Source organism: Petaurus breviceps, unplaced genomic scaffold (genome assembly GCF_028583685.1).
Source record: "Petaurus breviceps papuanus isolate PSGF00001 unplaced genomic scaffold, PetGlider_PUasm1.0 101, whole genome shotgun sequence".
Lineage (NCBI taxonomy): Eukaryota > Metazoa > Chordata > Mammalia > Diprotodontia > Petauridae > Petaurus > Petaurus breviceps.
In genome coordinates, this window is record NW_027185575.1 from 7652239 (window position 1) to 7665726 (window position 13488).

Here is a 13488-nt window from a genome sequence, read left to right on the forward strand (position 1 = left end):
ATAGATAGATAGATAGATAGATAGATAGATAGATAGATAGATAGATATAGATATAGATATATACAATGTGTGTACATCTATGTGGGTGCACACACATTTTGTTGTTGTTCAGTCATTTCACTCATGCCTGGACTCTTCATGACCACATTTGGAGTTTTCTTGGCAAAGATACTGGAATGGTTTGCTATTTCCTTCTCCAACTCATTTTACACATGAGGAAACTGAGGCAAACAGGGTTAAGTGAGATGCCAGGGGTTACCCAGCTAGTGTTAGAGGGGAGATATGAACTCAAGAAGATGAATCTTCCTGAATTCCTGACTATGGCATTCTATCCACTATGCCGCCTACCTGTTCATTCACATGATGAGCCCCCAGGAATGGAGGACCAAGTCAAATTCAGTTAGAAATGGAACTGATAAGAAGTAGGGTAAACCAATGAGTAGCTATTGTACTTCCAGCTTGGGTGAGTTGGAGAGACCTAGTTACAAAAACAAGAAAACAAAAAACCCCAAACAAAAACAAGTCACAAATCCCCCATTATCCTGATAAGTGGTTTACACCAGACTGTCTTGGGGGATCTTGACTTTCTTTTCTTTTTTTTGGAGGCCATCAGGGTTAAGTGACTTGCCCAGGATCTATCTATTCACTGTGCCACTTAACTGTCTCACACAAACACATGTATGTATGTTGCATGTATATATATACACATATATGTATATATATAGCATATATGTTTGTATATATATTTTATTTTGTAAACATCTTGTATATACTTACATATACCATGTTTCCCCGATAATAAGACCTATCCCGAAAATAAGCCCTCCCCTTACTGTGTAAGATTCCTCTAAAATAAGCCCTCCCCCCAAAATAAGCCCTATTGAGATTGCTGCTGTAGTGAAGGTGATCCCCTGTGCTACACGCTACATTACGGTACCCTCTGTATGCACCGTTCCCCCCCTTCCTCCCCCAGTGAAACACATGCCGCATTCCAAGCTGCATCCAATCAGAGCTGCAGCAGTGAGCGCGTCATCCTGTTCTTCCCCAGTGATTTTCTTGCTGGCGCCATTGAGAGCAATGCCGCGGAGGAGAGCTGAGGCAGGACAACATAAGCCCTCCCCTGAAAATAAGCCCTCTGGTGTTTTTCTTTCCAAAAAAATTAATAAGACAGTGTCTTATTATCGGGGAAACATGGTATGTATTTATACATGTATATGCTGTCTTCTCTGATAGAATATAAGCTTTATGAGGACAAGGATTGTTGCTATTTTTCAAAATACCCAGTAACTCACATAGTGCCTGACATACACCTAATAGGAGATTGATTGATTCAGATGACCTGAATTTAAATCCTGGCTGTCTTGTTTAATCTTGGGCAAATCACAACCTCTCTTTGTCTGAGTCTGTAAAGTGAAGGAACTTTACTATATGTCTTAAAGAATTCCTTCCACATCTAAATAAAAGAATATATACAATGTGGTGAATATTTACATCATTTTGTAAACTCTATTGTTCATCTAAGATTTATTTGTTTGTTCTTATAAAATTATTATAAGTTTATAATTTTATTTAATAAGATTTGTGAACTAAGGAAAATGTGTATATTGTTGGGGTGGCCAGGTAGCACAGTGAGTAAGAGCACCAGCTCCAGTGTTGAGAAGACCTGGAGATCGAATCCTGGGCTCAGACACTTAGCACCCACCCAGAAACACCTGGCCATGTAACCTTGAGCAAGTTACTTAACCCCAATTGCTTAGGGGCGGCCAGGTGGCTCAGCGAGTAAGAGCACTGGCTCCAGTGTCAGGATGACCTGGATCAAATCCGGGCTCAGATAGTCAGCACCATACCCAGAAATAACTGGCCGTGTAACCTTGAGCAAGTTACTTAACCCCTATTGCTTTTTTAAAAAAATGTGTATATTGTTTTGTGCAAAATTTAAGGGTACTATCCTGCAAGAGTTTGGAATTGGTTTTTGTTAAAAAAAAAAAAAAGGAGGTAGGCAGGTGGCAATACATAATGTTTGGAAACCTATGCCTTAAGATGTGGAAGCCATTTTAAGTATTTTGTGTGTGAAATTCACAATAACTCTATGAGGCAGGTATTACTATTTATTGTATTTCACAATTGAAGAACTGGAGGACAGGGTGATGAAATGATTGATCCAGAGCACATGTCAAGTGTCCTATCCTAGGTAGGATTTGAGAGCAGTTCTTTCTGGTTCTATGTCTGTTGCTTCATCAACTATACAACTCCCTAGAAGAGCTAAAAAAGAATAATATAAGATAAATGCATGTAATCAATTAATCAACCAACAAACATGTATTAAACAATTTCTATGTGTTATATTCCATCTCTGATGCATAGTGACTTTGTGGCCCTTGGCATGTCATTTAGTCCCTTGTTGCTTAAGAAAACTCTAATATTATAAATTGTAAAGAGGGTACCAATCTGCATTGATGGAGAGAGTTTCCTGATTTTAGAGATTCCTGTACTAATGAAATAACAGATCCCAGCTCTTTCTCTTTATAATTGGTACTGTAATATAGTCATCTGTATATGAGTCATATCTAAAAGTATGCTATAATCAGTTCTGACCTGCTTACAAGAGCCCATTTCAGTGTTAGTATTTACACCTCAGAAATCCACAAGATACATGTCTGGGCTTTGTTCATTATTTTATTAATTGTCTTGTATTAAGAGTGTGTTAATAATGAAGAGTAAACTTAAATGTGTGTGTGCATACATCCCTTCTCAGCCCTCCCTGTTAATAAACATTTTCCAGCACCTACTTTTATTACTCTAGAAACCTTACCTGGGCTCAATAGGAATGCAATAGAAAGATCAGGAAATGAAAACATTGCCAGATTGGTGGCCTGGGGACTTGAGAATAATAATTAAAATTACAACAACAATAATAGTAATAATAACAAATGGTACATATATGTATATAAATCTATCTAACTAAAGATGAAAATAGAAGGGGAAGGGGATAAGAGATATGGAGGGGAGGGAGGATGATCAAAGGAAAGTCAGATTAAAGAGGCAGTGATCAAATGTAAAACAGACTATTGAGTAGGGGCAGAAGAGAGACAGAGACAGACAGAAAGACAGTGAGAAAAAGAGACACAAAAAGAGAAACAGAGAGACAGAGACAAAGAAACAGAGAGAGATAGAGAGAGACAGAGAGACAGAGAAGAGACAGAAACAGAAGGAGACAGAAAGGGAGAGAGACAGAGGAAGAAAGACAGAGACAGAGAGAGAACAAAGGAGAAAATAGGGTGGAGAGAAATATACTGTTAGTAATCATAACTGTGAATTATAAATGTGAGTGAGATGAGCTCACCCATAAAACAGAAGCCGATAGCAGAATGGATTAGAAAAGAGAATCCAACATGTTGTTTATAAGAGACACACAGAGAGTTCAAATAAAGGGGTGGAGAAAATCTAATATGCTCCAGCTGAAGTAAAAAAAAAAGATAGGAGTAGCAATCATGATGTCAGACAAAGCAAAAGCAAAAATAGACCTAATATAAAGAGATAAACAGGGAGATGACATTTTTGCTAAAAAGTACCATAGACAATGAAGTAATATCAAATTTTTACAGGAAACTTCTCTGGTAAAGGCCTCACTTCTTAAATATATGGGGAACCGAGTTCAATTTATAAAATTAAGAGCCATGCCTATATTGATAAATGGTCAAAAGATATGAACAGACAGTTTTCAGAAGAAGAAATCAAAGCTATCTATAATCATATAAAAATGCTCCAAATCACTATTGATGAGAGAAATGCAAATTAAAACAACTCTGAAGTACTATATCATACCTATCAGAAATGACAAATATCAAAAGGGATGAAGGAAAATAGGTACACTAATAAACTGTTGGTGGAGTTGTGAATTGATCCAGTCATTTTGGAGAACAATTTGTAACTATACCCAAAGAACTATAAAACAGCATACCCTTAGACTCAGCAATATCCCCATTGGATCTGTATCCCAAAGAGATCAAAGACAAAGGAAAAGGACCTATATGTACAAAAATATTTATAGCAGCTCTTTTTTTTGTGGCCAAGAATTGGAAATTGAGGCGATGTCTTCAATTGGGGAACCACTGAACAAACTGTGGAATATGACTGTGATGGAGGACTCTTGTGGCATAAGAAATGACAAGGGGGTGTGGTTTCAGAAAAAAAAATGAACTACATGAACTGATGGAGAGTGGAATGAATAGAATCAGGAGATCATTGTGCACGTTAACTGCAATGTTGTAATTATTGATGATCAGCTGTGAAAGACTTGGCTACTCTGATCAATACGATGATCCAAGACAATTTTAAAAGTCTCATGATGAAAAAATATGCTCTTCTCCAGAGGGAGAAATGATGAACTCTGAGTGAAAGTTGCAATACAATTTTCTCACTTTATCTCTCTTTCTTTCTTTACTTTCTTTTTGCAATATGGCAACAGAAATGTTTTGCATTATTTCACATATATAATTTATATCATTTTGCTTGCATTCTCAGTTACTGGGGGGAGATGAGAGGGAAGGAGAGAATTTGGAATTAAAAATTAAAAAAAAGAAAAACAATGTTAAAAATAAATAAACTTATTTTTAAATGGGGAAATGGGGAATGAGAGAGAGACGCAGAGAAGGGGAGAGAGACACAGAGACAGAAAGAGAGGGAGAGAGACAGAGAGATAGAGACAGAGAGAGACAGAGAGAGAGAGACAGAGAGATAAAGAGAGAGACAGAGACAGAGAGACAGAGAGAGAGCCAGGCTGGGCAAAGAAAAACCTAATTCTATAGGATCTCGTACCTCCCTATTTTAACTAAATATTTCTTCACAAATTCAGTTGTTTCTATGCCGAGGTAGGATTGCAGGTTCTATCAAGACTGTCTAAATTTGTCACCCTCTGGCAAAGTTTTAAAATCATAGCCCTGGCCCTGGGAAAGATCACAAAGAGTGATAACAGTAGGACGTTGGTGAAATGTGGACCCCAAATCAACCTACTTCCTTCTCCCCAGTGTGCAGAGTTTGGGAGCAGGGCTCAGGCTTGGAGTTGCCACTTCCTTTAAGAATGTCCAAGAAGAACATAATGGGAAATCTAGAGCTTTGCATTTTAGAAAACATCCTCAGCGCCTGCATCTGATTTTGGCTTCTCTCTCTCAAACCCATGGAGTGTGTTAACACAGGTCTCTGCCACCCTCCATGCCTAAGTCAGCTCCTTGCCTCTGATCTACAGAAAACGGCAATCTGTTCTAGACTGGGGAAATCTCTCAGATGTGGCAGCTCTTTGAAGTCCCATAAATAAGAATGTTCTCATGGGGATTTCCCTTTGAAACCCTGCCAACGAGCCCATCCCAGAATGATGAAAGGAGTAGGATGTAAGTGCATCTGTTGGTTCTAACTAGAAATAATTTTGTAAATGTGTGTGGGTTATTGTTTTTTTTCTGCTTTTATTCTTAAACTTAGAAAAATGTAAGCGACCTTCATTTCAACTAAACTGAGTTGTCCTTGGGATCCTTAAGGATGAATTATTGGTTCTGACAGATAGCAACTTTTAAATCTGCTGATCTATGCAATCAATCAATAAACATTTATAAAATGCATAGTATGTGTCAAGGCACTGATCTAAATTCTACAGTTAACTGCTTCTTTAACTTTCTCCCCTTCCCTCCTTTGTCATTCAATACATTCTGCATAGTAAGCACACTGTACCTTGCCCACAGCTGGTTTTCTGTTTAAAATCTATGCCACAACTTTCTACAGTTGACACTGGAATATCTTCCCTAGAACCCCATGTAATTGGCATCTCCTTTCCACAGTTGGGACCCAAGGTTCTTCTCTATTGTCTTTCCCTTGAACCTGACTCCCTTGCCCTATTCTCTTCTGCCATCACTAAGAAGATGGAGAACTGATTAGAAAATTATTACCCTTTTTGGAAGTCAAGTTCACCAATCTGATGTGTGAGATAGAATTGCTTTAATGTGCATTTCTCTATTGAGGATTTCAAGAATATTTTCATATGGCTATTGCTAATTTGGATTTTTCTTTTGCTTTGAGAACTGCCTGAAACTAAAAGGGTGCCAACCAGTTGGGGAATTAAGCATGTTATACGAACAAATTATTTTATGTGAATGTGAATCATGAAAGGGATAGTTTCAGAGAACCTTAGAAAGCCTCAGGCAAACAAATGTGGAGGGAAGTGAGCAGAACTAGGAGGAAAATTTACACAATACCAATAAACAGTTTTGAAAGTCTTAAGAACTGTGATCACAATGACCAACCATGACTGCAGAGGACCAATGAAAAGGCATGTTAGCTACCAGTTAACTGAGAGGAGTTGGACCAAATTTACAGAATGAGACACATGTTTTTAGACATGACTCCCATGGGAATTTGTTCTAATTCACTATGTATATTTGTTACAAGGGCTCTATTCTTTTTTTTTTCTTTTGAGGTGGAATAGGAAAAGTTAGAGGGAAATAAATTAAATACATCTTAATTTCTTAACTAAAAGAAAATAAAACATGTGTCTCAAATTCTCTACCCTGGCTATTATGCCCAATTCTACAGAGAACAAAGAGAAGAGCAGTTAATTAATCCTGGTCAGATGAAAAATTTCATAAAAATTACTACTGAAGTATGAGGGGGAAGCTACCTATGCATGTCTTAGCATGTTAACAAAAGTTCTCCCAAAATTCAATTGAGTATACCAAACTGAAAGAACTCATAGTCTAGCTCCAAATACAGTTACTTGCCAGGCACCAAGCACAGCCAGAACCCCAGATGATTCTTCTTGGATCTTTGGATTCCCAGTATTGATTCTGCCTTCACAATACACATAGTTTTCCACTTATGACCTTTTCAGTAATTACTTACAATCACTGATTCCATTACCTCAACATCCATTTACTTCTTTGCTCCTTGCAATATGACTTCCAACCCCCACACTCTACTGAAACTCCTCTCTTAAAGGTCACCAATGATCTCTTACAAGTTAAATCTGGTGACTATTTTATGAAATGAAATAGTTCTAGAAATAGATTGAGAGCCAGAAGGGACATTGAAGGTCATCTAATCCAACTCGCTTATTTTATAGGTAAGGGAATGAATGCTTAGAAAGGTTATTCGACTTGCCCATTGCCATAGAGATAATAAGCACTACAGGCAATACTTGAACTCAGACCCCCTAACTCAAGAATCACTGCTATTTCCACTATACCATACTAATCAGGAAAACCTGGATTCAAATTATACCTCAGAACCTCATTAATGATGTGATCTTGGGCAAGGATGGCATAAGGAGAAAAGCACTAGATTTGGAATTAAGGGAATCGGAGTTCACTTCCCAGTGCTACATCTCCTATTTCTGTTGAAGAAATCAACATCTTCCTAGGCACTCATATTCTCCATCATTTCCAATAAGCAAGCTGTATCTCCTCTATCTCCAAAACATCTCTTGAATTTCTGGCTTTTCTCTCTACTCACACAAACACCATTCTAGTATGAGCCTTAATTATTATTTCTGGACCATTGTAATAGCCTCCTGTTTAGTCTCCTTGACTCCTGTACCTCAGCTCTGGGGTTTCTTCTCATTCACAAACCTTGAAAGGCCCTCATTCTGGTCCCACCAACTACATGGATAGGCCCAGCCCCAGGGATGAGAAAGCAAGGGTCTTATCTGCTCATGCCTTCAGATTCCCTTGCCCTTAAATTTCTTCAGTCACTTATTTGTGACAGGGGCTGGGGAAAAGGACACTTCAAATGTCACTGGAAAGAAAATGCTGATAGTAGCCCTAAACACCCAGCAAATGAACAAACAGTTTATCGAAGAGTCCACTTTGCAGGTGCCATCTGGGACTGATAGGAATAAGGATGTTGGAGAACAGCCTTCTGCTGCTTCTATGGATTTTAATTTCAAGGGGATAGTCAGAAAATCATGGAATCTCTGAACAGGAAGGACATCAGAAGCCATCTAATCCAGTTGATGAAAATCAATTTTTGATTGATAAAAATAAAATCAATTAATGTGGTATCATTTGATTATAATATAAATCTGTATCAGTCTCTTTTCTGCTAACCCCTCTATCTCTTTGCTCAAAAGGGACCTCTCTCATCCTAGCTGAGGAATGTGATAACTTTCAATTTCCAAGACATCTGCCAGGTCAGGGACCCTTGATTTGTTTATCTCATAAGCAGAAGCCAACCTAAGCTGGTCTGCACTACTAAGAAGAAACTCTTTTGTCTTTGATTTCCAGTTAAAATTTTGGGGATGACCTGGCCTACAAAGAAGAAATTTAGCCAGAGAGCTACCAATCAGAGTGACTTCCCTTGCCCAAATTGCTGAAGGTGACTTGAATCTCATGACCAGGCCAAGGTCTCAATTTACTCTCCTCCACACAACAAGGAGGAAGTGAGAGCTCTTAGCCCATCTCCTCATTAAATGTCTACCAATATGGGTTGTCTTTTGAGGCCAGGGGTGATCCCAGTAATTTGTTGTAGGGATTTAAACCTAAGACACTCCATTGGCATCTTTGGTCACCAAGAGAAACCACTGACCTTGGATCACTGGCCAGTCTAATTAAAAAATCTAATTAATAAACCCCGAACTTTGTCTCTCAAAATTTCATACACTACACAATCCACACAGGAACCTGATCCCCCATGACCACCCTCCAAAAAGACAAAAAGTTATCTGGTATTTGCTTAAAGATCTACTGTGACAGGGGAGTCATTAGTACCTGAGGCAGACCATGCCACTATTAAACATCTTTATTTATTACAGAATCCCCCCCCCTTAGATCGAGTCCAAATCAATCTCCTCAAAATAACATGTTCCTGTGTTGGGTGCCAAGCAGAACAGATCAAGTCATTGTTCCAGCAAAGACAGTTGGCATGGGCCATAGAGGGAAGAAGGTCACTGTGTAAGTCATTATGTCCTTAGGGCTCAGGAAATTATGGAAGATTTGTCTACTAAGCCACCGGATCCTTTTATCTTACCTTGTAGAAGGGCATATCCATACTGGAGATTCCAGCACTGAAGAAGAAATCATAGATCCTTCCTGCATTTGTACCTCCATTTTAAAGACGAGTCAACTAAGCCTTGAAGAAATTTAGTGTATTACCTAAGGTCAGCAAGTTTAGAGCAGAGTAAAGAATTAAAACAAATGTCTCCCAGCTCCCATCAGATGCTTTTTTCCCCAGCTAGGTTGCCCTCCTCTCTATTTATAGTCATGTTCATTTCATTCCATTCTGGGAGAGGAGCTGCTATTTCTTTCTCATCGATTGAGAACCATGCCTCCCTCTGGATGGAAGCCCCTCCATTACTACACCTAAACAAACCACTTTTTTTTTCTTCTCTTTTAGAGTTTTCTCTGAGAAGGAAGGTCGCATCAACCCTGAATTGCAGTACTATCTGGGAGAATTGATTTGCTGGCCTAGGAGAAATGGTGCAGGTCCATAATGACTCGATTCCATTTAACAGGTGACTACTGCAAATAGCCCCTCCATGCAAGGAGGTAACTGTGGTTTGCAGACTCCGGCAGCAGCCTCCTCTCAGAAACATCTATGTATGAACCAGCTGAGCATGTAACCTCATTTAGGTGTGGTTAGTCACACAGAAAACCCAGGAAAACTCAAATGCACATTTGAATGATGTGGAGTGGCAAGAACACTGAAGGGAAAATGAAGAATCAAGAAGACATTAGTAGGATTGCAGAATCAGATTCACAAAATGTCAGCATTGGGAGGGAGCTCAGAAGCTGTCTAGTCTGAGATGGACCTGAATGAGAAACACTGTACAATGCATATAATAAGTATTCACTTTTACCCTCTTTGCTTAAAGACCTCTAGTGAAGGGGAACTCATTCAAGATTCCATTTTGGGTTGATTTTAGCTGTTAGGGGGTTCTTCTCTATATGTTAGTGTATAACTAGACATGGAAAGGATCTTCCACAAGAGATCATCCATTCCAACCACCTCATTAGATGAGGAAACTGAGGCATAGAGGAAGGAAATTACTTGCCCATTAGCAAATAGCAAAACTAACAGTGGATACTGTGCTGAGTCTAGGGTCAGGAAGATACATCTTCCTGAGTTCAAATCCAGCCTCAGATACTTGCTAGCTATGTGACCCTGGGCAAGTCACTTAACCCTCTTTGTCTCAGTCTCCTCATCTTTAAAAATGAGATGGATAAGGAAATGACAAACCACTCCAGTATTTTTGTCAAGAAAATTCCCAATGGGGTCATAAAGAGTGAGACAGAACTGAACAACTCCCTTCTCAGACTCATTAGTTTTCAGGATTTGTTATTTCTCCTTATGTAATATCTGGCACCTGTCTCCTTTCCACCACTGTATTCTAGTCATCAGCTGATGTTCCCATCAACTGCTGTTCAGTCGTTGCAGTCATGTCTGACTCTTTGTGACCCCATTTGGGGGTTTTCTTGGCAAGGAGAGTTTGCCATTTCCTTCTCTAGCTCATTTTACAGATGAGAAAACTGAGGCAAACAGGGTAAAGTGACTTGCCCAGGGTCACATAGCTAGCAAGTATCTGAGTTTAGATTTGAATTCAAGTCTCCCCTTCCCCAATAAATAGTATAGTTTTTCCAATTACATGCAAAGATAATTTTCAACATTAATTTTTTTAAATAAGATTTTGAGTTGCAAATATTTTCTTCCTCCTCCCTCCTCCTCAATATGGTTTTGTTTGTACAAAACACATTTTAATTTAAAGTAATCTAAATTACTCATTTTGTATTTTGTAATGTTCTCTATCTCTCATTTGATCATAAATCCTTCCCTTCTTTATAGATCTGACAGGTAAACTGTTCCTTGTCCTCCTAACTTCCTTATGTGGTCCCCCTTTATATCTAAATCATGTACCCATTTTGATCTTGCTTGGGATATGGTGTGAGATGTTGGTCTATACCTAACTTCTGCCGTACTATTTTCCAGTTTTCTTAGTAGGTTTTGTCAAATAGTGGAACTCAGATCTTCCTTACAGCAGGCCTGGTGTTCTCTCCACTGCACCATCTAGCTACCCCCATGCATATTACACACACACACACACACACACACACACACACACACACACACACACACATACACACACACACTCACACATATTTGAATGCGTGTGCATGTAAATGTATGTATGCATGTGTATACAGGTGCATTGTATGTATATATGCACATAAAAGCTATAGACACAATGTAAATATGTGTACAGATAAATATATGATGCGTGTATATATAGCATATACATATATTTATATATGTTCCAACCCAGTGTCCTTCCTTTCTGAGGAGAGCAGAGAGGCAAGCCCTTGGTACCAACCACCTGCTTCCCTTCTGGCAGCACTCAAAGCCTCATTTGGAGAAAGGTGGAAGGAGGACTCATTAGAAATATCTACCCATGCCTCCCTGTAAACTGCATCTAGATAGAGCCACAGACACACACGTAATCAACGCAGGTAATTCACACGCCTTCACCCTTAGAGATACAGTTTGTATTTGCTTATTGTGTACACAGAAGCAGGTTTCCTTTGATGGGCTGTGAACTTCTTGAAAACAGGGACTATCTCCACTTTTGGCTTTGTATCTCTAGCACCTATCATAGAGTCTGACATAGAGTGGGCACTGAAAGAAATGCACGTTGATTAAACAATGATCTCAGCTGTGTGGAGGCTTCTCCCATCACAACCGCACCCTACAATTCTGTATTCTTCTCTTTTATTTCCTTTCCTGTGTCTTCAACAGGGCATCCACCCCAACGTCTGAAAGTCTTCACTTGATGTCTTCAGGGTGGTATCAAAGGAGCACGTGTCCTGTCTATCTGTGGTCACTCATTCCGTTTAAAGTATTTTCCTCTTTAAAAAATTTAAATTCAACAAACACCTAATAAAGTGAGTCTTTCCATACAAATGGCTGAACCTTATGTAAGAAACTGCAAATCTCCATTTGAGAGCATCCTTTTATTTTCAAGTACATAGTAAATTCAATGGGCAACTTTTAACACAATCCTGCTTGTCTAGAATTCCTTCTGGCCTTCCTTCTGTTCTCTTGTCATATTTGAGTAAGGGCTTATTGTGTCTTAGTTTTGATTTGGAACAGATGCATCTCCTTTTCATTTGTGAGCAGGAAGTTACCTTTATTACTCATGAGAAAGAAGTAAGTCACTTTTACTATCCACAGACTGAATGGTATCCTGAATGTAGCATTAGGTTTTGAGTATGGGAACTTGGGTTCATATTCCCATGTTACTATGTATAAACTGAGTGGCCTTTAGTGGCCTCTATGATAGGTAGCATAGGGTTTAGAGTTCTAGCTCTAAAGTCAGAAAGACCTGAGTTCAAAGGTGATCAGGAATGCTTATTAGCTATGTGACCCTGGGCAAGTCACTTAAACTCTATTTATCTCAGTTTCCTCAACTGTAAAATGAGAATAATGATAGCACCTCCCTCCCACCATTGTGAAGACCAAATCAAATAATATTTGTAAAGCACTTCATAGGTCCTTTATAAATGCACATTCTGTTCTCTTCCCCCTAACTGAATGTGAGCTGCAAAGTATTTTGTTTAGACTTCTTTTTTGCCCTCTTGTCAATGATTTCTGATTTCCTACAGAAATCTATCCAGAGCTTTCTAGGTAAATCTCAGAAGTCATTGAGCTTCAGAGAGATTCAGTGACTTCCTTGTCTACTCAAACAACAAGTAAGTGGCAGAGACAAAATTTGTAACCAGGTAGGTATTCCTGAGTCTGAACCTGCTACATCCATTATAGCACATAATCAATGGTCACTTACTGATTTTTTCAAACCAGACCTGTGATTTTTATTGGTATAGGAAAATCCTTATGACAAAACTCATCTAAAAGGGAGATCAGCATTTGCTCTGCAAAATATATATAATCTAAGGGCATTTTTTTTCTTCTTTTTGTTGGAGGGCAATTGGGGTTAAGTGACTTGCCCAAAGTCACACAGCTAGTAAGTGTGTTAAGCGTCTGAGGCCAGATTTGAACCCAGGTCCTCCTGACTCCAGGGCTGGTGCTCCATTCACTGCCCCACCTAGCAGCCCCTTCTAAGGGCATTTCTTAGGGCACTGAGGGACTTTCTCAGCATGGCCCAGACAGTGCATTTCAGAGGTGGCCCTCGAACTCAGATCTTTCTGACTCTGAGGCTTACCTTCAATTCACTACACCACAGTATCTCTTAGCTCATACTATATTCTAATGCATATGATAAGATATTTAAGAGGGGTGTGTGTGTGTGTGTGTGTGTGTGTGTGTGTTTACCCACATACTGATACTTGTCTTTTCTCCCTTCAAGACTGGGGCTATCGAGAGCATGGTTCTTCCCTGGTACCTAGAATAGGGCCTTGAATATCGCACATAGGTCATAGATTTTACATCTTCAAAATGGAAGGAAGGAAAGAAAGAAGGAAGGAAGGAAGGAAGGAAGGAAGGAAGGAAGGAAGGAAGGAA